General features: G+C 48.4%; 16 non-coding genes and 1 pseudogene across 16 annotated transcripts; all 17 read left to right on the top strand.

The window, feature by feature from the left end:
- Positions 1-192: 192 nt before the first annotated feature.
- On the top strand, positions 193-356 carry LOC143726703 (U1 spliceosomal RNA). Its single transcript, XR_013198938.1, has one exon. It is a non-coding gene; the product is annotated as a U1 spliceosomal RNA (small nuclear RNA).
- Positions 357-6,950: 6,594 nt separating this feature from the next.
- On the top strand, positions 6,951-7,123 carry LOC143727429 (U2 spliceosomal RNA; annotated as a pseudogene).
- A 435-nt stretch (positions 7,124-7,558) lies between these two features.
- On the top strand, positions 7,559-7,722 carry LOC143726702 (U1 spliceosomal RNA). Its single transcript, XR_013198937.1, has one exon. It is a non-coding gene; the product is annotated as a U1 spliceosomal RNA (small nuclear RNA).
- Positions 7,723-8,851: 1,129 nt separating this feature from the next.
- LOC143727123 (U2 spliceosomal RNA) lies at positions 8,852-9,042 on the top strand. Its single transcript, XR_013199331.1, has one exon. It is a non-coding gene; the product is annotated as a U2 spliceosomal RNA (small nuclear RNA).
- Positions 9,043-9,477: 435 nt separating this feature from the next.
- Positions 9,478-9,641, top strand: LOC143726701 (U1 spliceosomal RNA). The gene has a single exon (XR_013198936.1). It is a non-coding gene; the product is annotated as a U1 spliceosomal RNA (small nuclear RNA).
- A 1,129-nt stretch (positions 9,642-10,770) lies between these two features.
- Positions 10,771-10,961, top strand: LOC143727122 (U2 spliceosomal RNA). The gene has a single exon (XR_013199330.1). It is a non-coding gene; the product is annotated as a U2 spliceosomal RNA (small nuclear RNA).
- A 435-nt stretch (positions 10,962-11,396) lies between these two features.
- Positions 11,397-11,560, top strand: LOC143726700 (U1 spliceosomal RNA). The gene has a single exon (XR_013198935.1). It is a non-coding gene; the product is annotated as a U1 spliceosomal RNA (small nuclear RNA).
- A 1,129-nt stretch (positions 11,561-12,689) lies between these two features.
- LOC143727121 (U2 spliceosomal RNA) lies at positions 12,690-12,880 on the top strand. The gene has a single exon (XR_013199329.1). It is a non-coding gene; the product is annotated as a U2 spliceosomal RNA (small nuclear RNA).
- Positions 12,881-13,314: 434 nt separating this feature from the next.
- On the top strand, positions 13,315-13,478 carry LOC143726885 (U1 spliceosomal RNA). The gene has a single exon (XR_013199110.1). It is a non-coding gene; the product is annotated as a U1 spliceosomal RNA (small nuclear RNA).
- A 1,128-nt stretch (positions 13,479-14,606) lies between these two features.
- LOC143727120 (U2 spliceosomal RNA) lies at positions 14,607-14,797 on the top strand. The gene has a single exon (XR_013199328.1). It is a non-coding gene; the product is annotated as a U2 spliceosomal RNA (small nuclear RNA).
- Positions 14,798-15,231: 434 nt separating this feature from the next.
- Positions 15,232-15,395, top strand: LOC143726874 (U1 spliceosomal RNA). The gene has a single exon (XR_013199099.1). It is a non-coding gene; the product is annotated as a U1 spliceosomal RNA (small nuclear RNA).
- A 1,119-nt stretch (positions 15,396-16,514) lies between these two features.
- Positions 16,515-16,705, top strand: LOC143727118 (U2 spliceosomal RNA). The gene has a single exon (XR_013199326.1). It is a non-coding gene; the product is annotated as a U2 spliceosomal RNA (small nuclear RNA).
- Positions 16,706-17,139: 434 nt separating this feature from the next.
- LOC143726699 (U1 spliceosomal RNA) lies at positions 17,140-17,303 on the top strand. The gene has a single exon (XR_013198934.1). It is a non-coding gene; the product is annotated as a U1 spliceosomal RNA (small nuclear RNA).
- A 1,129-nt stretch (positions 17,304-18,432) lies between these two features.
- LOC143727117 (U2 spliceosomal RNA) lies at positions 18,433-18,623 on the top strand. Its single transcript, XR_013199325.1, has one exon. It is a non-coding gene; the product is annotated as a U2 spliceosomal RNA (small nuclear RNA).
- A 434-nt stretch (positions 18,624-19,057) lies between these two features.
- LOC143726873 (U1 spliceosomal RNA) lies at positions 19,058-19,221 on the top strand. The gene has a single exon (XR_013199098.1). It is a non-coding gene; the product is annotated as a U1 spliceosomal RNA (small nuclear RNA).
- A 1,119-nt stretch (positions 19,222-20,340) lies between these two features.
- On the top strand, positions 20,341-20,531 carry LOC143727115 (U2 spliceosomal RNA). The gene has a single exon (XR_013199324.1). It is a non-coding gene; the product is annotated as a U2 spliceosomal RNA (small nuclear RNA).
- Positions 20,532-20,965: 434 nt separating this feature from the next.
- On the top strand, positions 20,966-21,129 carry LOC143726698 (U1 spliceosomal RNA). Its single transcript, XR_013198932.1, has one exon. It is a non-coding gene; the product is annotated as a U1 spliceosomal RNA (small nuclear RNA).
- Positions 21,130-22,024: the final 895 nt, after the last annotated feature.

The following is a 22,024-nucleotide window of genomic DNA, read 5'->3' as shown; positions in this document are numbered from 1 at the left end:
GCATGAAAACAACATCATCCACAACAACAACAGCAAAAGAGCCCGACTCTGCAGGTTTTTGATGTCTCTCTTATCTCTTGGAGTTTTTACGAATGAGCTGATGAGTTGAATCAGGTGTGTGTTTGATTGTCCGACCGTTGGTGAGGATTGCGGAGAGGGACACGGTGCCTCTGACGGGAGGCCTGGGAATTCATACTTACCTGGCAGGGGAGACACCATGATCAGGAAGGTGGTTCACCCAGGGCGAGGCTCGGCCATTGCACTCCGGTTGTGCTGACCCCTGCGAATTCCCCAAATGTGGGAATCTCGACTGCATAATTTATGGTAGTGGGGGACTGCGTTCGCGCTCTCCCCTGGACACACTGGTTAAAAGAGCAGATTGTTCGAGTTCCTCTTCTTCTGGTAGTTAACGACCTAGGAAGTCCAGGGAATTGAACTGCAGTGGTTGATCGAGAGATGTAAAACTCTCAACCTAGGACCAGTCTGCAAAAGTAGGGCTGTTTTTTAGTTTATTTTTTTCATCATTCTTCAAATAATCTCCATTATTCAACCAGCGCTTTTATTGGCAGTAGTGGTCCTAGAAGCAAAGTTGTTCCGAATGAGGAGTTCTATCATGTGGTATGAATACCTTGTGCATGTGTGAAAAATCACCTGACATACAGTCGCCTATGGCCGTATTCATGTTGTTGTTTTTACTGTTTACAGCGCCACCAAGTGGCCAGTCGCCACATCCCTTTTCACCTGAGCACAGGCTGAGCCCGTGCACAGGTGTACCGACTTGGGTGTAATTGTCTCATTCCGTTGGAGAGTTATGGCCATTTAAGTAAAGCCCGCCTCGCCCACTCCCAACGTTTTGGCGTCCCGTCGCCAACGTGAATCGAAATTCCGACTTTTTTCCCCATCGCTGTCGGCAATCAGACTCCAGGGAATCTTTCTGCACCGGTTTGGGTCAGATCGGGCGAAAGACCTAGGACTAGTGTGCAAAAGTAGCTTTTTCACAAAATCCCAAATACCCGAAAATCTCCCCAGCGCAACCATCGAATCCGAGGCCTGCGTCTTGTTCGGCCCGAGCCAAGGATTCCGGTGATGTAAGACACTTGGGTCTGCGACGGACGGTTCAGGAGTTACGAGGCATTTCGTACTTCTGATCGCTGCAGCGCCACCTTGGGGCCGAGCCTTGGTGATGTTGTAGACCGGGCGGGTACTACCATCCCTCAAGAGTTTCAAGTCTCTACGACGTACGCTTTGGTCTGCCCGCTCACTTTTAGGGCAGAATGTTTGTTGGTCCAAAATCCCAGGTTGCACTCCAAAGTGTCGTGTTGTGCGCTCTGCTGTGATCCATTTTCGGTGTCAACAGTCAAGCTGAGCTTGTATTGCTGTGAGCTGAGCTTGTTTGTTGGCGACCTTTAGACCCTCTCGCCACGGCCCAGGTGGGCGTGGCCTTTGACGGCTCCCCCGCCTCTGCGTCATTGTGTCATCGCTTCTCGGCCTTTTGGCTAAGATCAAGTGTCTGGTCCTAGGGTAGAGACAGCGATCGCCTCTTGGAGGTTTTTCCGGCTTGGGTCCTTCAGTGACTTGAGCCCCAAACTTTTGAGAGGTACATTGATCCAGCTGCTTTTATTCCGGTTCTGTTTTAAGGTAAGACCTTTTTATCTATTTATTTATTATTTATTTATTTATTGTTTTTTAAGGTTTTAGGCTGTTGGTGTCTCCACCATGTCGGCTGCCCGTGCCGGCATGAGGAGGCACCACAGCGTGCGTTTTTTATTCAAAGAAGTTGAGGGGAAGCTCCTGGGGATGTCACGTCTTGACTTCTCCAGGAAGCTGATCCAAAAAACTCTAAATTTTAAACCTGATGATCTGAATTGCATCGTGACTCTGCCCCTGAACAAAGGATTTGATGTTAGTTTTAGAGCGGTTTCCCACCTGAATGATTTCTGGCACAGATTTGAAGTAGCTAAATCCCAGCTGTCCATGTTTACTGTTGAAAAGCTCTCTGACAACACACTTAAAACTGTGATTGTTAGAATGTTTAATGAGACAGTGACTGGGGAGGACATTTGTGTCTGGCTGGGCAGATTTTGCACAGTTCGAAGCCAGCCAGTCAAGGTTTTAGATGAGGATGGTATTTGGACATGCTCCTGGCGAATTCCCATTAAACAATGGGAAGACGCTGGGGGCTACCAGGGCCTGAAGCATCTGCCTTCTATGATTGTGTTGGGCGAGAACAGAGGCTACATTCACTACCAGGGTATGCCCAAATTATGTAGAAAATGTGGAAAGTTTGGGCACTTAGCTGAAGCATGCCAGGAAATGATATGTGGGAAATGCAGAGAAATTGGTCATACTTTTGAAGAGTGTACCAATGGCAGGCGGTGCAACCTCTGTGGGGAGTCATCCCATCTCTACAGAGATTGCCCTAAAAGTTTTGCCAACAAACTGAAAGGCAACAAAATGGCCGCCCCACATGTGGAACAAACAAAAGAGCAAAGGAAGGAGGAGGCGGTCCCTGAGGTTTTGGCGGGAAATTCTAATTCCCAGCCAGCCTCAGGGAGTGGGCAGGAGGAAGGAAGTGGGGCGGCCACAGGGGCGGAGTCAAGTTTTAACAGCGAACAGAGTGAGGAAGCCGTTCCCCAACAAGAGAGAAGTGAAAACAAAATGGAGGAGGAGGAGGAGGATGCAACGGCTTCCTCACTCTACACCGTATCGGAGGTTAGTGTGGTGGATAGTGGGGGTGAATCCGAGGGTTCACTCCCCAATGCTCAGGTGCAAAAAAGGTCTGCGAGATCTCCTCTGCTTCAAACAGAGGAGAAAAGGCTGCGGGCATCGCATCGGCTAGATAGTTCCTCTACGTTAGATCTAGACCGTATGTGGCCCGCAGAATCTCCCAATGAAGTCTCCTTTTTGCACGTTAAGCTTAGAACATCGTCACCGAAGGAGCCACAAGAGGTTCTCTCTGTGGACTCTGAGGCGGCGAGCATTTGCCCTCCTGATCCCAGTTTTTCTGGGGAAAAGGAGAAGCAAGTGCTACATGACATAACATGATTTTAATGTAACTTTCTGCAGTCTTTTGGTTTTATCCTTCTATTAATGCTTGTATTTTTAACCATACTGCTCATGGCCCTCACTATCTCTACAATCAATGTGAGAAGTGTGAGGTCTACTTTGCGAGCACAGAGTGTGTTATCCTTTTTAAAAACTTTTAAGTCAGATGTGTTTTTATTGCAAGAATGTGGTTTGCCCTTTTTAACAAATTACAGGAAGTGGGAGGAGATTTGGACCCCAGGATTTTCCATTTGGAGTGGGTCCAATTTTAACAAAAATGACGGTGTTGCTATTTTAATAAAAAATCCCAACCTTTTGGTGAAGGGCAGCACTGTGGTGAGGGACGGGCGGGCAATTTTAGCAAATCTGACTTTTTTAGGTAAGGATCTTAACATTTTAAATATGTATGGTTTTACTGAAAAAAATAACAGGTATGAGCTTTTAGAAGACTTGCAACCCCACATGCTAGGCAGGGCTCCCCTAGTGGTAGCAGGGGATTTTAATTGTGTATTATCAAAAAAGGACAGAAGGAGGGTAGGAGAGGATTTTAAGGTCGACAAGACATCGGTTTTATTACAAAATATAGTCAAAGATTTTAAGTTAGTTGACTGTTTTAAAACAATGCATCAAAGAGAGGAAGGCTTCACCTGGTTCAGTGGTGACGGTGCCAGAGCCTCTCGAATTGACTATATTTTTACCAGGGACCTCCCGCCGACCGATGCTACATTGACCCCCCTCTTTTTTTCCGACCATATGATGCTGTCTTGCACTCTTTCACTCCCCACGGGTGTGACTGCAGGGGGAGGGCTGTGGAAGCTGAACTGTTCCCTATTAGAGGACGGGGAAGTGGTTAGTGAGTATAGGGAGCAGTTCAGCCAATGGCAGACCCTCCAGGACTTTTACGACTCACGTGCACAGTGGTGGGAGATGGTGAAACAAAGGACAGGACGGTTTTTTAAACAAATTGGAAAAGAAAAAAAGAATAAAGAAAAAAGACGCATGATGGGGTTGCAAAAAAGACTGCAGAGATATTTTAACCTTTTAAACAATGGATTGGATTTTACAAATGAAATAAAAGAAGTAAAGAAAGAAATGTCAGATCTGTCTGAAACAAAGAGCAAAGGTGTCATTTTAAGATGTAGAGAAAGGGAGTTAGAGGAAGGAGAGAAGTGTACCAGGTATTTTTTTAAAAAGACAATAGCTCGGGGAGGGTCGATCAATATTTTAAAAACTTTTAGAGGGGGGGAAGTAAATACAACTGACCTGATTTTAGGGGAAATTGAAAGTTTTTACAGTAATTTATACGGCACTAAAGAGGTACACAATGGCATCTTAGAGGAAGTTTTAGGGTTTTTAGATAAAAAAGTTAAGAGTCCAGATGTGCTTTTATCCCAGGATTTTAATCTTTTAGAATTGGAAAAAGCTTTAAAGGGTTTTAAGAAGGGGAAGTCCCCGGGCATGGACGGACTCCCCTTTGAGTTTTATCTGACTTTCTGGGACATTTTAGCACATGACTTACTTTCAGTTTTTAAAGAATTTGAGACTCTTGACATACTTCCAGACAGCTTTAGAGTAGGGATAGTTACATTACTGTACAAAAAAGGAGACAAGACTGACTTGAGAAACTGGCGACCAATCACTCTTTTAAATTATGATTGTAAACTTTTTAGTAAGATTTTAGCTACACGCATGTCGACTGTTTTAGAGGACGTAATCCACCTGGATCAAGCTTGCGCTGTGCCCGGCAGGAAGATCACGGACAGCCTGGTACTGATCAGAGACGCCATCTGTTATGCGAGAGACAGAAACATTAGGCTTGTAGTCCTAAATTTAGACTTTGAAAAAGCTTTTGATCGGGTCTCGCACCAGTACCTCCTTCAGGTACTGCAAAAAATGGGCTTTCCAGAGAGGTTTATAGCTTGGGTGGGACTGCAGTATGAGGGCTTAAGCAGCAAATTTCTTGCAAATGGGCATCTTTCCAAAGCTGTAAATATCCACAGCGGTGTCCGTCAGGGGTGTCCTTTATCTCCCCTTCTGTATGTGGCTTGTATTGAGCCACTGGCACAGATCTTGAGAAGGGATAAATGGATTAAAGGACTAGATATCCCAGGAACTGGTGGACTGACGGCGACCTGCGTTTTATATATGGATGACGTGACCCTTTTAGCGACTGACTTTTTATCAGTACGAAGAGCAATGGACTTGACTGACTGGTACGGTCGGGCCTCGGGCGCCAAGCTTAACAGGAGTAAGTCCGAGGCCCTGCTCTTCGGGCCGTGGGGCGACGTGGACACAGGAGGACTAGATTTGGATTTTAAAGAAAAGGATTTGAAAATTTTAGGAGTAAAATTTGACAGGGAGGGTGGAGGACCAGGAAACTGGACTGACATGTTAGGGAAAGTCAGACAAAGACTGGGCTTTTGGGGACTAAGACAACTGTCGTTAGAAGGCAAGATTTTAATTTTTAAAGCAGTGATTTTACCACTAATTTTACTTGTCTGTTCTGTTTTTAGTCCCCCAAGACGATTCCTGGCCAAGTTGGAGAGGGCGGTATTTTATTTCCTGTGGGGGTCCAAGTGGGAACGAATCAAGAGGGAGGTCGTTAAAAAGAAAAAAGAGAATGGCGGGAAAGGCCTCCCAGACCCCCACCTGTTTTTAGGCAGCCGCTTTGCCGCCCTCCATATCCAGTATGCACTGACCCCATCCAGAGAACACAAGACAGCAGCCATGACCCGATTCTGGATGGGGTCATACCTAAGAAGTTTGAAAATTTTACCCATTGATCTTAAAAGTCCAGTGTCTTTTAATTTGTCAAAAGAGCATAGTTTTATTAAGAAATTTTTAAAGAAATATCTTTTAGAAACAAATGATGCCACTGTTTTAACTAATCACAAGTCTCTCGTCTCTCTTGTGCAGGATCGAGAATCGGTGAGTCCAGTTCCAGGCCTCACACTAGGTGAGGCCAAAGACGTTTGGAGGAACGCAGCCCACCCAGCTCTCCAGAACAGGCTTAAGGACCTGTCGTGGATGGTGGCTCATGAGATCCTCCCGGTCAGGGCGGTCATGCACTCCAGAGGCATGGCCAAAAACTCCACCTGCCCACGGTCCGGATGTGGTTCCCCGGAGACCGTTCAACATCTGCTCTGGGAGTGCGGCGCTGCGCGGGACCTGTGGGCCAAGACAGGCCCCCTGTTTTTCCCGTGCCTGCCAGCGGGTGGGGCCCAGGTGGACTATAAGCTCGCCATCCTGGGGGTGGGTCAGGGCTTGAAGGAGTTGACACCACCAACGTTTGCCCTGCTCTGGCTCACCCTCAACCACATCAAGGATGCCATCTGGGTCACCAGAAACCTGCTGGTGGGGAAACGCGTGACGGTCCCCCTCCACGCGTGCGAGCAGAGGATAACATCAACGCTGCAGGGTGGGCCGCACGTCGTTATTCGGATGGGGGGGCCGAGGTCACACGGAGAAGGTCCCGGCCGCCACCGTACCTGGCCGCCCGTAGATGCACCCTCACCACTCTGGCTACGGGAACAGCGGGCCAGCGGGCCGGAGGAGAGGGGATCTCCGCTGGGCACTGGAAGCGAGGAGTCTGGGGCCTGTTCTGGAGACCTGGAGTGAATGGACATTCTTGATAGGGACTCACCCTCGATCCTGTACAAGAGATGTTTTATTTGGCATATTTTTTTGTTTTATTGTTCTATATTTGCATTCCTATTTTATTTTAATCTATTTTACCTTTACTTTAAAACAACACACAACATACATGGACTTTTACACAACACATCAACATAACTGATTTTTAACTGTAACTTATGTCCTTTTTGTTGTTTTAAGATATGTGCAAAAATGTGATTTTATAAGGAAAAAATGGATATTGAAAGAATGGAATGAAACAATGTGACAATAAACTTTTTTCGAAAGAAAATCTGTTCTTATCAGTTTAATATCTGATACGTGCCCTACCCGGGCACCATATATTAAATTGATTTTTGGAACTGGGAGATGGAAGAGGGGCTTGCTCCGTCCACTCCACGCATCGACCCGGTATTGCAGTACTTCTGGGAACGGTGCACCCCCAAAAACTGTGTTCAATGAAAGAGATGTTTTAGTCTTGTGTGGCAGCAGGTGTTAATGGAAGTAACGTATATTGCTGTGTATGGGTGCTTTAAAGGTGTTGTAGGTGATCATATGCTATACAGGTAATGGTGGTGTGAGAGGGAAAAAAAAAACAACAACTCTGTTCTTATCTCGTTTAACATCTGATTCGTCCACTATCCGGTGACCGCGTATGAAATTGATTTTTGGCTCATGGATCCGGAGCATGAAAACAACATCATCCACAACAACAACAGCAAAAGAGCCCGACTCTGCAGGTTTTTGATGTCTCTCTCTTATCTCTTGGAGTTTTTACGAATGAGCTGATGAGTTGAATCAGGTGTGTGTTTGATTGTCCGACCGTTGGTGAGGATTGCGGAGAGGGACACGGTGCCTCTGACGGGAGGCCTGGGAATTCATACTTACCTGGCAGGGGAGACACCATGATCAGGAAGGTGGTTCACCCAGGGCGAGGCTCGGCCATTGCACTCCGGTTGTGCTGACCCCTGCGAATTCCCCAAATGTGGGAATCTCGACTGCATAATTTATGGTAGTGGGGGACTGCGTTCGCGCTCTCCCCTGGACACACTGGTTAAAAGAGCAGATTGTTCGAGTTCCTCTTCTTCTGGTAGTTAACGACCTAGGAAGTCCAGAGAATTGAACTGCAGTGGTTGATCGAGAGATGTAAAACTCTCAACCTAGGACCAGTCTGCAAAAGTAGGGCTGTTTTTTAGTTTTTTTTTTTCATCATTCTTCAAATAATCTCCATTATTCAACCAGCGCTTTTATTGGCAGCAGTGGTCCTAGAAGCAAAGTTGTTCCGAATGAGGAGTTCTATCATGTGGTATGAATACCTTGTGCATGTGTGAAAAATCACCTGACATACAGTCGCCTATGGCCGTATTCATGTTGTTGTTTTTACTGTTTACAGCGCCACCAAGTGGCCAGTCGCCACATCCCTTTTCACCTGAGCACAGGCTGAGCCCGTGCACAGGTGTACCGACTTGGGTGTAATTGTCTCATTCCGTTGGAGAGTTATGGCCATTTAAGTAAAGCCCGCCTCGCCCACTCCCAACGTTTTGGCGTCCCGTCGCCAACGTGAATCGAAATTCCGACTTTTTTCCCCATCGCTGTCGGCAATCAGACTCCAGGGAATCTTTCTGCACCGGTTTGGGTCAGATCGGGCGAAAGACCTAGGACTAGTGTGCAAAAGTAGCTTTTTCACAAAATCCCAAATACCCGAAAATCTCGCCAGCGCAACCATCGAATCCGAGGCCTGCGTCTTGTTCGGCCCGAGCCAAGGATTCCGGTGATGTAAGACACTTGGGTCTGCGACGGACGGTTCAGGAGTTACGAGGCATTTCGTACTTCTGATCGCTGCAGCGCCACCTTGGGGCCGATTGGGCCGAGCCTTGGTGATGTTGTAGACCGGGCGGGTACTACCATCCCTCAAGAGTTTCAAGTCTCTTCGACGTACGCTTTGGTCTGCCCGCTCACTTTTAGGGCAGAATGTTTGTTGGTCCAAAATCCCAGGTTGCACTCCAAAGTGTCGTGTTGTGCGCTCTGCTGTGATCCATTTTCGGTGTCAACAGTCAAGCTGAGCTTGTATTGCTGTGAGCTGAGCTTGTTTGCTGGCGACCTTTAGACCCTCTCGCCACGGCCCAGGTGGGCGTGGCCTTTGACGGCTCCCCCGCCTCTGCGTCATTGTGTCATCGCTTCTCGGCCTTTTGGCTAAGATCAAGTGTAGTATCTGTTCTTATCAGTTTAATATCTGATACGTGCCCTACCCGGGCACCATATATTAAATTGATTTTTGGAACTGGGAGATGGAAGAGGGGCTTGCTCCGTCCACTCCACGCATCGACCCGGTATTGCAGTACTTCTGGGAACGGTGCACCCCCAAAAACTGTGTTCAATGAAAGAGATGTTTTAGTCTTGTGTGGCAGCAGGTGTTAATGGAAGTAACGTATATTGCTGTGTATGGGTGCTTTAAAGGTGTTGTAGGTGATCATATGCTATACAGGTAATGGTGGTGTGAGAGGGAAAAAAAAAACAACAACTCTGTTCTTATCTCGTTTAACATCTGATTCGTCCACTATCCGGTGACCGCGTATGAAATTGATTTTTGGCTCATGGATCCGGAGCATGAAAACAACATCATCCACAACAACAACAGCAAAAGAGCCCGACTCTGCAGGTTTTTGATGTCTCTCTCTTATCTCTTGGAGTTTTTACGAATGAGCTGATGAGTTGAATCAGGTGTGTGTTTGATTGTCCGACCGTTGGTGAGGATTGCGGAGAGGGACACGGTGCCTCTGACGGGAGGCCTGGGAATTCATACTTACCTGGCAGGGGAGACACCATGATCAGGAAGGTGGTTCACCCAGGGCGAGGCTCGGCCATTGCACTCCGGTTGTGCTGACCCCTGCGAATTCCCCAAATGTGGGAATCTCGACTGCATAATTTATGGTAGTGGGGGACTGCGTTCGCGCTCTCCCCTGGACACACTGGTTAAAAGAGCAGATTGTTCGAGTTCCTCTTCTTCTGGTAGTTAACGACCTAGGAAGTCCAGAGAATTGAACTGCAGTGGTTGATCGAGAGATGTAAAACTCTCAACCTAGGACCAGTCTGCAAAAGTAGGGCTGTTTTTTAGTTTTTTTTTTTCATCATTCTTCAAATAATCTCCATTATTCAACCAGCGCTTTTATTGGCAGCAGTGGTCCTAGAAGCAAAGTTGTTCCGAATGAGGAGTTCTATCATGTGGTATGAATACCTTGTGCATGTGTGAAAAATCACCTGACATACAGTCGCCTATGGCCGTATTCATGTTGTTGTTTTTACTGTTTACAGCGCCACCAAGTGGCCAGTCGCCACATCCCTTTTCACCTGAGCACAGGCTGAGCCCGTGCACAGGTGTACCGACTTGGGTGTAATTGTCTCATTCCGTTGGAGAGTTATGGCCATTTAAGTAAAGCCCGCCTCGCCCACTCCCAACGTTTTGGCGTCCCGTCGCCAACGTGAATCGAAATTCCGACTTTTTTCCCCATCGCTGTCGGCAATCAGACTCCAGGGAATCTTTCTGCACCGGTTTGGGTCAGATCGGGCGAAAGACCTAGGACTAGTGTGCAAAAGTAGCTTTTTCACAAAATCCCAAATACCCGAAAATCTCGCCAGCGCAACCATCGAATCCGAGGCCTGCGTCTTGTTCGGCCCGAGCCAAGGATTCCGGTGATGTAAGACACTTGGGTCTGCGACGGACGGTTCAGGAGTTACGAGGCATTTCGTACTTCTGATCGCTGCAGCGCCACCTTGGGGCCGATTGGGCCGAGCCTTGGTGATGTTGTAGACCGGGCGGGTACTACCATCCCTCAAGAGTTTCAAGTCTCTTCGACGTACGCTTTGGTCTGCCCGCTCACTTTTAGGGCAGAATGTTTGTTGGTCCAAAATCCCAGGTTGCACTCCAAAGTGTCGTGTTGTGCGCTCTGCTGTGATCCATTTTCGGTGTCAACAGTCAAGCTGAGCTTGTATTGCTGTGAGCTGAGCTTGTTTGCTGGCGACCTTTAGACCCTCTCGCCACGGCCCAGGTGGGCGTGGCCTTTGACGGCTCCCCCGCCTCTGCGTCATTGTGTCATCGCTTCTCGGCCTTTTGGCTAAGATCAAGTGTAGTATCTGTTCTTATCAGTTTAATATCTGATACGTGCCCTACCCGGGCACCATATATTAAATTGATTTTTGGAACTGGGAGATGGAAGAGGGGCTTGCTCCGTCCACTCCACGCATCGACCCGGTATTGCAGTACTTCTGGGAACGGTGCACCCCCAAAAACTGTGTTCAATGAAAGAGATGTTTTAGTCTTGTGTGGCAGCAGGTGTTAATGGAAGTAACGTATATTGCTGTGTATGGGTGCTTTAAAGGTGTTGTAGGTGATCATATGCTATACAGGTAATGGTGGTGTGAGAGGGAAAAAAAAAACAACAACTCTGTTCTTATCTCGTTTAACATCTGATTCGTCCACTATCCGGTGACCGCGTATGAAATTGATTTTTGGCTCATGGATCCGGAGCATGAAAACAACATCATCCACAACAACAACAGCAAAAGAGCCCGACTCTGCAGGTTTTTGATGTCTCTCTCTTATCTCTTGGAGTTTTTACGAATGAGCTGATGAGTTGAATCAGGTGTGTGTTTGATTGTCCGACCGTTGGTGAGGATTGCGGAGAGGGACACGGTGCCTCTGACGGGAGGCCTGGGAATTCATACTTACCTGGCAGGGGAGACACCATGATCAGGAAGGTGGTTCACCCAGGGCGAGGCTCGGCCATTGCACTCCGGTTGTGCTGACCCCTGCGAATTCCCCAAATGTGGGAATCTCGACTGCATAATTTATGGTAGTGGGGGACTGCGTTCGCGCTCTCCCCTGGACACACTGGTTAAAAGAGCAGATTGTTCGAGTTCCTCTTCTTCTGGTAGTTAACGACCTAGGAAGTCCAGAGAATTGAACTGCAGTGGTTGATCGAGAGATGTAAAACTCTCAACCTAGGACCAGTCTGCAAAAGTAGGGCTGTTTTTTAGTTTTTTTTTTTCATCATTCTTCAAATAATCTCCATTATTCAACCAGCGCTTTTATTGGCAGCAGTGGTCCTAGAAGCAAAGTTGTTCCGAATGAGGAGTTCTATCATGTGGTATGAATACCTTGTGCATGTGTGAAAAATCACCTGACATACAGTCGCCTATGGCCGTATTCATGTTGTTGTTTTTACTGTTTACAGCGCCACCAAGTGGCCAGTCGCCACATCCCTTTTCACCTGAGCACAGGCTGAGCCCGTGCACAGGTGTACCGACTTGGGTGTAATTGTCTCATTCCGTTGGAGAGTTATGGCCATTTAAGTAAAGCCCGCCTCGCCCACTCCCAACGTTTTGGCGTCCCGTCGCCAACGTGAATCGAAATTCCGACTTTTTTCCCCATCGCTGTCGGCAATCAGACTCCAGGGAATCTTTCTGCACCGGTTTGGGTCAGATCGGGCGAAAGACCTAGGACTAGTGTGCAAAAGTAGCTTTTTCACAAAATCCCAAATACCCGAAAATCTCGCCAGCGCAACCATCGAATCCGAGGCCTGCGTCTTGTTCGGCCCGAGCCAAGGATTCCGGTGATGTAAGACACTTGGGTCTGCGACGGACGGTTCAGGAGTTACGAGGCATTTCGTACTTCTGATCGCTGCAGCGCCACCTTGGGGCCGATTGGGCCGAGCCTTGGTGATGTTGTAGACCGGGCGGGTACTACCATCCCTCAAGAGTTTCAAGTCTCTTCGACGTACGCTTTGGTCTGCCCGCTCACTTTTAGGGCAGAATGTTTGTTGGTCCAAAATCCCAGGTTGCACTCCAAAGTGTCGTGTTGTGCGCTCTGCTGTGATCCATTTTCGGTGTCAACAGTCAAGCTGAGCTTGTATTGCTGTGAGCTGAGCTTGTTTGCTGGCGACCTTTAGACCCTCTCGCCACGGCCCAGGTGGGCGTGGCCTTTGACGGCTCCCCCGCCTCTGCGTCATTGTGTCATCGCTTCTCGGCCTTTTGGCTAAGATCAAGTGTAGTATCTGTTCTTATCAGTTTAATATCTGATACGTGCCCTACCCGGGCACCATATATTAAATTGATTTTTGGAACTGGGAGATGGAAGAGGGGCTTGCTCCGTCCACTCCACGCATCGACCCGGTATTGCAGTACTTCTGGGAACGGTGCACCCCCAAAAACTGTGTTCAATGAAAGAGATGTTTTAGTCTTGTGTGGCAGCAGGTGTTAATGGAAGTAACGTATATTGCTGTGTATGGGTGCTTTAAAGGTGTTGTAGGTGATCATATGCTATACAGGTAATGGTGGTGTGAGAGGGAAAAAAAAACAACAACTCTGTTCTTATCTCGTTTAACATCTGATTCGTCCACTATCCGGTGACCGCGTATGAAATTGATTTTTGGCTCATGGATCCGGAGCATGAAAACAACATCATCCACAACAACAACAGCAAAAGAGCCCGACTCTGCAGGTTTTTGATGTCTCTCTCTTATCTCTTGGAGTTTTTACGAATGAGCTGATGAGTTGAATCAGGTGTGTGTTTGATTGTCCGACCGTTGGTGAGGATTGCGGAGAGGGACATGGTGCCTCTGACGGGAGGCCTGGGAATTCATACTTACCTGGCAGGGGAGACACCATGATCAGGAAGGTGGTTCCCCCAGGGCGAGGCTCGGCCATTGCACTCCGGTTGTGCTGACCCCTGTGAATTCCCCAAATGTGGGAATCTCGACTGCATAATTTATGGTAGTGGGGGACTGCGTTCGCGCTCTCCCCTGGACACACTGGTTAAAAGAGCAGATTGTTCGAGTTCCTCTTCTTCTGGTAGTTAACGACCTAGGAAGTCCAGAGAATTGAACTGCAGTGGTTGATTGAGAGATGTAAAACTCTCAACCTAGGACCAGTCTGCAAAAGTAGGGCTGTTTTTTAGGTTTTTTTTTCATCATTCTTCAAATAATCTCCATTATTCAACCAGCGCTTTTATTGGCAGCAGTGGTCCTAGAAGCAAAGTTGTTCCGAATGAGGAGTTCTATCATGTGGTATGAATACCTTGTGCATGTGTGAAAAATCACCTGACATACAGTCGCCTATGGCCGTATTCATGTTGTTGTTTTTACTGTTTACAGCGCCACCAAGTGGCCAGTCGCCACATCCCTTTTCACCTGAGCACAGGCTGAGCCCGTGCACAGGTGTACCGACTTGGGTGTAATTGTCTCATTCCGTTGGAGAGTTATGGCCATTTAAGTAAAGCCCGCCTCGCCCACTCCCAACGTTTTGGCGTCCCGTCGCCAACGTGAATCGAAATTCCGACTTTTTTCCCCATCGCTGTCGGCAATCAGACTCCAGGGAATCTTTCTGCACCGGTTTGGGTCAGATCGGGCGAAAGACCTAGGACTAGTGTGCAAAAGTAGCTTTTTCACAAAATCCCAAATACCCGAAAATCTCGCCAGCGCAACCATCGAATCCGAGGCCTGCGTCTTGTTCGGCCCGAGCCAAGGATTCCGGTGATGTAAGACACTTGGGTCTGCGACGGACGGTTCAGGAGTTACGAGGCATTTCGTACTTCTGATCGCTGCAGCGCCACCTTGGGGCCGATTGGGCCGAGCCTTGGTGATGTTGTAGACCGGGCGGGTACTACCATCCCTCAAGAGTTTCAAGTCTCTTCGACGTACGCTTTGGTCTGCCCGCTCACTTTTAGGGCAGAATGTTTGTTGGTCCAAAATCCCAGGTTGCACTCCAAAGTGTCGTGTTGTGCGCTCTGCTGTGATCCATTTTCGGTGTCAACAGTCAAGCTGAGCTTGTATTGCTGTGAGCTGAGCTTGTTTGCTGGCGACCTTTAGACCCTCTCGCCACGGCCCAGGTGGGCGTGGCCTTTGACGGCTCCCCCGCCTCTGCGTCATTGTGTCATCGCTTCTCGGCCTTTTGGCTAAGATCAAGTGTAGTATCTGTTCTTATCAGTTTAATATCTGATACGTGCCCTACCCGGGCACCATATATTAAATTGATTTTTGGAACTGGGAGATGGAAGAGGGGCTTGCTCCGTCCACTCCACGCATCGACCCGGTATTGCAGTACTTCTGGGAACGGTGCACCCCCAAAAACTGTGTTCAATGAAAGAGATGTTTTAGTCTTGTGTGGCAGCAGGTGTTAATGGAAGTAACGTATATTGCTGTGTATGGGTGCTTTAAAGGTGTTGTAGGTGATCATATGCTATACAGGTAATGGTGGTGTGAGAGGGAAAAAAAAACAACAACTCTGTTCTTATCTCGTTTAACATCTGATTCGTCCACTATCCGGTGGCCGCGTATGAAATTGATTTTTGGCTCATGGATCCGGAGCATGAAAACAACATCATCCACAACAACAACAGCAAAAGAGCCCGACTCTGCAGGTTTTTGATGTCTCTCTCTTATCTCTTGGAGTTTTTACGAATGAGCTGATGAGTTGAATCAGGTGTGTGTTTGATTGTCCGACCGTTGGTGAGGATTGCGGAGAGGGACACGGTGCCTCTGACGGGAGGCCTGGGAATTCATACTTACCTGGCAGGGGAGACACCATGATCAGGAAGGTGGTTCACCCAGGGCGAGGCTCGCCCATTGCACTCCGGTTGTGCTGACCCCTGCGAATTCCCCAAATGTGGGAATCTCGACTGCATAATTTATGGTAGTGGGGGACTGCGTTCGCGCTCTCCCCTGGACACACTGGTTAAAAGAGCAGATTGTTCGAGTTCCTCTTCTTCTGGTAGTTAACGACCTAGGAAGTCCAGGGAATTGAACTGCAGTGGTTGATCGAGAGATGTAAAACTCTCAACCTAGGACCAGTCTGCAAAAGTAGGGCTGTTTTTTAGTTTTTTTTTTCATCATTCTTCAAATAATCTCCATTATTCAACCAGCGCTTTTATTGGCAGCAGTGGTCCTAGAAGCAAAGTTGTTCCGAATGAGGAGTTCTATCATGTGGTATGAATACCTTGTGCATGTGTGAAAAATCACCTGACATACAGTCGCCTATGGCCGTATTCATGTTGTTGTTTTTACTGTTTACAGCGCCACCAAGTGGCCAGTCGCCACATCCCTTTTCACCTGAGCACAGGCTGAGCCCGTGCACAGGTGTACCGACTTGGGTGTAATTGTCTCATTCCGTTGGAGAGTTATGGCCATTTAAGTAAAGCCCGCCTCGCCCACTCCCAACGTTTTGGCGTCCCGTCGCCAACGTGTATCGAAATTCCGACTTTTTTCCCCATCGCTGTCGGCAATCAGACTCCAGGGAATCTTTCTGCACCGGTTTGGGTCAGATCGGGCGAAAGACCTAGGACTAGTGTGCAAAAGTAGCTTTTTCACAAAATCCCAAATACCCGAAAATCTCGCCAGCGCAACCATCGAATCCGAGGCCTGCGTCTTGTTCGGCCCGAGCCAAGGATTCCGGTGATGTAAGACACTTGGGTCTGCGACGGACGGTTCAGGAGTTACGAGGCATTTCGTACTTCTGATCGCTGCAGCGCCACCTTGGGGCCGAGCCTTGGTGATGTTGTAGACCGGGCGGGTACTACCATCCCTCAAGAGTTTCAAGTCTCTACGACGTACGCTTTGGTCTGCCCGCTCACTTTTAGTGCAGAATGTTTGTTGGTCCAAAATCCCAGGTTGCACTCCAAAGTGTCGTGTTGTGCGCTCTGCTGTGATCCATTTTCGGTGTCAACAGTCAAGCTGAGCTTGTATTGCTGTGAGCTGAGCTTGTTTGCTGGCGACCTTTAGACCCTCTCGCCACGGCCCAGGTGGGCGTGGCCTTTGACGGCTCCCCCGCCTCTGCGTCATTGTGTCATCGCTTCTCGGCCTTTTGGCTAAGATCAAGTGTAGTATCTGTTCTTATCAGTTTAATATCTGATACGTGCCCTACCCGGGCACCATATATTAAATTGATTTTTGGAACTGGGAGATGGAAGAGGGGCTTGCTCCGTCCACTCCACGCATCGACCCGGTATTGCAGTACTTCTGGGAACGGTGCACCCCCAAAAACTGTGTTCAATGAAAGAGATGTTTTAGTCTTGTGTGGCAGCAGGTGTTAATGGAAGTAACGTATATTGCTGTGTATGGGTGCTTTAAAGGTGTTGTAGGTGATCATATGCTATACAGGTAATGGTGGTGTGAGAGGGAAAAAAAAACAACAACTCTGTTCTTATCTCGTTTAACATCTGATTCGTCCACTATCCGGTGGCCGCGTATGAAATTGATTTTTGGCTCATGGATCCGGAGCATGAAAACAACATCATCCACAACAACAACAGCAAAAGAGCCCGACTCTGCAGGTTTTTGATGTCTCTCTCTTATCTCTTGGAGTTTTTACGAATGAGCTGATGAGTTGAATCAGGTGTGTGTTTGATTGTCCGACCGTTGGTGAGGATTGCGGAGAGGGACACGGTGCCTCTGACGGGAGGCCTGGGAATTCATACTTACCTGGCAGGGGAGACACCATGATCAGGAAGGTGGTTCACCCAGGGCGAGGCTCGGCCATTGCACTCCGGTTGTGCTGACCCCTGCGAATTCCCCAAATGTGGGAATCTCGACTGCATAATTTATGGTAGTGGGGGACTGCGTTCGCGCTCTCCCCTGGACACACTGGTTAAAAGAGCAGATTGTTCGAGTTCCTCTTCTTCTGGTAGTTAACGACCTAGGAAGTCCAGGGAATTGAACTGCAGTGGTTGATCGAGAGATGTAAAACTCTCAACCTAGGACCAGTCTGCAAAAGTAGGGCTGTTTTTTAGTTTTTTTTTTTCATCATTCTTCAAATAATCTCCATTATTCAACCAGCGCTTTTATTGGCAGCAGTGGTCCTAGAAGCAAAGTTGTTCCGAATGGGGAGTTCTATCATGTGGTATGAATACCTTGTGCATGTGTGAAAAATCACCTGACATACAGTCGCCTATGGCCGTATTCATGTTGTTGTTTTTACTGTTTACAGCGCCACCAAGTGGCCAGTCGCCACATCCCTTTTCACCTGAGCACAGGCTGAGCCCGTGCACAGGTGTACCGACTTGGGTGTAATTGTCTCATTCCGTTGGAGAGTTATGGCCATTTAAGTAAAGCCCGCCTCGCCCACTCCCAACGTTTTGGCGTCCCGTCGCCAACGTGTATCGAAATTCCGACTTTTTTCCCCATCGCTGTCGGCAATCAGACTCCAGGGAATCTTTCTGCACCGGTTTGGGTCAGATCGGGCGAAAGACCTAGGACTAGTGTGCAAAAGTAGCTTTTTCACAAAATCCCAAATACCCGAAAATCTCGCCAGCGCAACCATCGAATCCGAGGCCTGCGTCTTGTTCGGCCCGAGCCAAGGATTCCGGTGATGTAAGACACTTGGGTCTGCGACGGACGGTTCAGGAGTTACGAGGCATTTCGTACTTCTGATCGCTGCAGCGCCACCTTGGGGCCGATTGGGCCGAGCCTTGGTGATGTTGTAGACCGGGCGGGTACTACCATCCCTCAAGAGTTTCAAGTCTCTTCGACGTACGCTTTGGTCTGCCCGCTCACTTTTAGGGCAGAATGTTTGTTGGTCCAAAATCCCAGGTTGCACTCCAAAGTGTCGTGTTGTGCGCTCTGCTGTGATCCATTTTCGGTGTCAACAGTCAAGCTGAGCTTGTATTGCTGTGAGCTGAGCTTGTTTGCTGGCGACCTTTAGACCCTCTCGCCACGGCCCAGGTGGGCGTGGCCTTTGACGGCTCCCCCGCCTCTGCGTCATTGTGTCATCGCTTCTCGGCCTTTTGGCTAAGATCAAGTGTAGTATCTGTTCTTATCAGTTTAATATCTGATACGTGCCCTACCCGGGCACCATATATTAAATTGATTTTTGGAACTGGGAGATGGAAGAGGGGCTTGCTCCGTCCACTCCACGCATCGACCCGGTATTGCAGTACTTCTGGGAACGGTGCACCCCCAAAAACTGTGTTCAATGAAAGAGATGTTTTAGTCTTGTGTGGCAGCAGGTGTTAATGGAAGTAACGTATATTGCTGTGTATGGGTGCTTTAAAGGTGTTGTAGGTGATCATATGCTATACAGGTAATGGTGGTGTGAGAGGGAAAAAAAAACAACAACTCTGTTCTTATCTCGTTTAACATCTGATTCGTCCACTATCCGGTGGCCGCGTATGAAATTGATTTTTGGCTCATGGATCCGGAGCATGAAAACAACATCATCCACAACAACAACAGCAAAAGAGCCCGACTCTGCAGGTTTTTGATGTCTCTCTCTTATCTCTTGGAGTTTTTACGAATGAGCTGATGAGTTGAATCAGGTGTGTGTTTGATTGTCCGACCGTTGGTGAGGATTGCGGAGAGGGACACGGTGCCTCTGACGGGAGGCCTGGGAATTCATACTTACCTGGCAGGGGAGACACCATGATCAGGAAGGTGGTTCACCCAGGGCGAGGCTCGCCCATTGCACTCCGGTTGTGCTGACCCCTGCGAATTCCCCAAATGTGGGAATCTCGACTGCATAATTTATGGTAGTGGGGGACTGCGTTCGCGCTCTCCCCTGGACACACTGGTTAAAAGAGCAGATTGTTCGAGTTCCTCTTCTTCTGGTAGTTAACGACCTAGGAAGTCCAGGGAATTGAACTGCAGTGGTTGATCGAGAGATGTAAAACTCTCAACCTAGGACCAGTCTGCAAAAGTAGGGCTGTTTTTTAGTTTTTTTTTTCATCATTCTTCAAATAATCTCCATTATTCAACCAGCGCTTTTATTGGCAGCAGTGGTCCTAGAAGCAAAGTTGTTCCGAATGAGGAGTTCTATCATGTGGTATGAATACCTTGTGCATGTGTGAAAAATCACCTGACATACAGTCGCCTATGGCCGTATTCATGTTGTTGTTTTTACTGTTTACAGCGCCACCAAGTGGCCAGTCGCCACATCCCTTTTCACCTGAGCACAGGCTGAGCCCGTGCACAGGTGTACCGACTTGGGTGTAATTGTCTCATTCCGTTGGAGAGTTATGGCCATTTAAGTAAAGCCCGCCTCGCCCACTCCCAACGTTTTGGCGTCCCGTCGCCAACGTGTATCGAAATTCCGACTTTTTTCCCCATCGCTGTCGGCAATCAGACTCCAGGGAATCTTTCTGCACCGGTTTGGGTCAGATCGGGCGAAAGACCTAGGACTAGTGTGCAAAAGTAGCTTTTTCACAAAATCCCAAATACCCGAAAATCTCGCCAGCGCAACCATCGAATCCGAGGCCTGCGTCTTGTTCGGCCCGAGCCAAGGATTCCGGTGATGTAAGACACTTGGGTCTGCGACGGACGGTTCAGGAGTTACGAGGCATTTCGTACTTCTGATCGCTGCAGCGCCACCTTGGGGCCGAGCCTTGGTGATGTTGTAGACCGGGCGGGTACTACCATCCCTCAAGAGTTTCAAGTCTCTACGACGTACGCTTTGGTCTGCCCGCTCACTTTTAGTGCAGAATGTTTGTTGGTCCAAAATCCCAGGTTGCACTCCAAAGTGTCGTGTTGTGCGCTCTGCTGTGATCCATTTTCGGTGTCAACAGTCAAGCTGAGCTTGTATTGCTGTGAGCTGAGCTTGTTTGCTGGCGACCTTTAGACCCTCTCGCCACGGCCCAGGTGGGCGTGGCCTTTGACGGCTCCCCCGCCTCTGCGTCATTGTGTCATCGCTTCTCGGCCTTTTGGCTAAGATCAAGTGTAGTATCTGTTCTTATCAGTTTAATATCTGATACGTGCCCTACCCGGGCACCATATATTAAATTGATTTTTGGAACTGGGAGATGGAAGAGGGGCTTGCTCCGTCCACTCCACGCATCGACCCGGTATTGCAGTACTTCTGGGAACGGTGCACCCCCAAAAACTGTGTTCAATGAAAGAGATGTTTTAGTCTTGTGTGGCAGCAGGTGTTAATGGAAGTAACGTATATTGCTGTGTATGGGTGCTTTAAAGGTGTTGTAGGTGATCATATGCTATACAGGTAATGGTGGTGTGAGAGGGAAAAAAAAACAACAACTCTGTTCTTATCTCGTTTAACATCTGATTCGTCCACTATCCGGTGGCCGCGTATGAAATTGATTTTTGGCTCATGGATCCGGAGCATGAAAACAACATCATCCACAACAACAACAGCAAAAGAGCCCGACTCTGCAGGTTTTTGATGTCTCTCTCTTATCTCTTGGAGTTTTTACGAATGAGCTGATGAGTTGAATCAGGTGTGTGTTTGATTGTCCGACCGTTGGTGAGGATTGCGGAGAGGGACACGGTGCCTCTGACGGGAGGCCTGGGAATTCATACTTACCTGGCAGGGGAGACACCATGATCAGGAAGGTGGTTCACCCAGGGCGAGGCTCGGCCATTGCACTCCGGTTGTGCTGACCCCTGCGAATTCCCCAAATGTGGGAATCTCGACTGCATAATTTATGGTAGTGGGGGACTGCGTTCGCGCTCTCCCCTGGACACACTGGTTAAAAGAGCAGATTGTTCGAGTTCCTCTTCTTCTGGTAGTTAACGACCTAGGAAGTCCAGGGAATTGAACTGCAGTGGTTGATCGAGAGATGTAAAACTCTCAACCTAGGACCAGTCTGCAAAAGTAGGGCTGTTTTTTAGTTTTTTTTTTTCATCATTCTTCAAATAATCTCCATTATTCAACCAGCGCTTTTATTGGCAGCAGTGGTCCTAGAAGCAAAGTTGTTCCGAATGGGGAGTTCTATCATGTGGTATGAATACCTTGTGCATGTGTGAAAAATCACCTGACATACAGTCGCCTATGGCCGTATTCATGTTGTTGTTTTTACTGTTTACAGCGCCACCAAGTGGCCAGTCGCCACATCCCTTTTCACCTGAGCACAGGCTGAGCCCGTGCACAGGTGTACCGACTTGGGTGTAATTGTCTCATTCCGTTGGAGAGTTATGGCCATTTAAGTAAAGCCCGCCTCGCCCACTCCCAACGTTTTGGCGTCCCGTCGCCAACGTGTATCGAAATTCCGACTTTTTTCCCCATCGCTGTCGGCAATCAGACTCCAGGGAATCTTTCTGCACCGGTTTGGGTCAGATCGGGCGAAAGACCTAGGACTAGTGTGCAAAAGTAGCTTTTTCACAAAATCCCAAATACCCGAAAATCTCGCCAGCGCAACCATCGAATCCGAGGCCTGCGTCTTGTTCGGCCCGAGCCAAGGATTCCGGTGATGTAAGACACTTGGGTCTGCGACGGACGGTTCAGGAGTTACGAGGCATTTCGTACTTCTGATCGCTGCAGCGCCACCTTGGGGCCGATTGGGCCGAGCCTTGGTGATGTTGTAGACCGGGCGGGTACTACCATCCCTCAAGAGTTTCAAGTCTCTTCGACGTAC

The sequence above is a fragment of the Siphateles boraxobius genome, unplaced genomic scaffold, assembly GCF_051911475.1.
Source record: "Siphateles boraxobius isolate OS27281-9 unplaced genomic scaffold, OSU_SipBor_1 77, whole genome shotgun sequence".
NCBI lineage: Eukaryota > Metazoa > Chordata > Actinopteri > Cypriniformes > Leuciscidae > Siphateles > Siphateles boraxobius.
The sequence above is the reverse complement of the archived record's forward strand: the minus strand, read 5'-3'. Positions and strand labels throughout refer to the sequence as shown.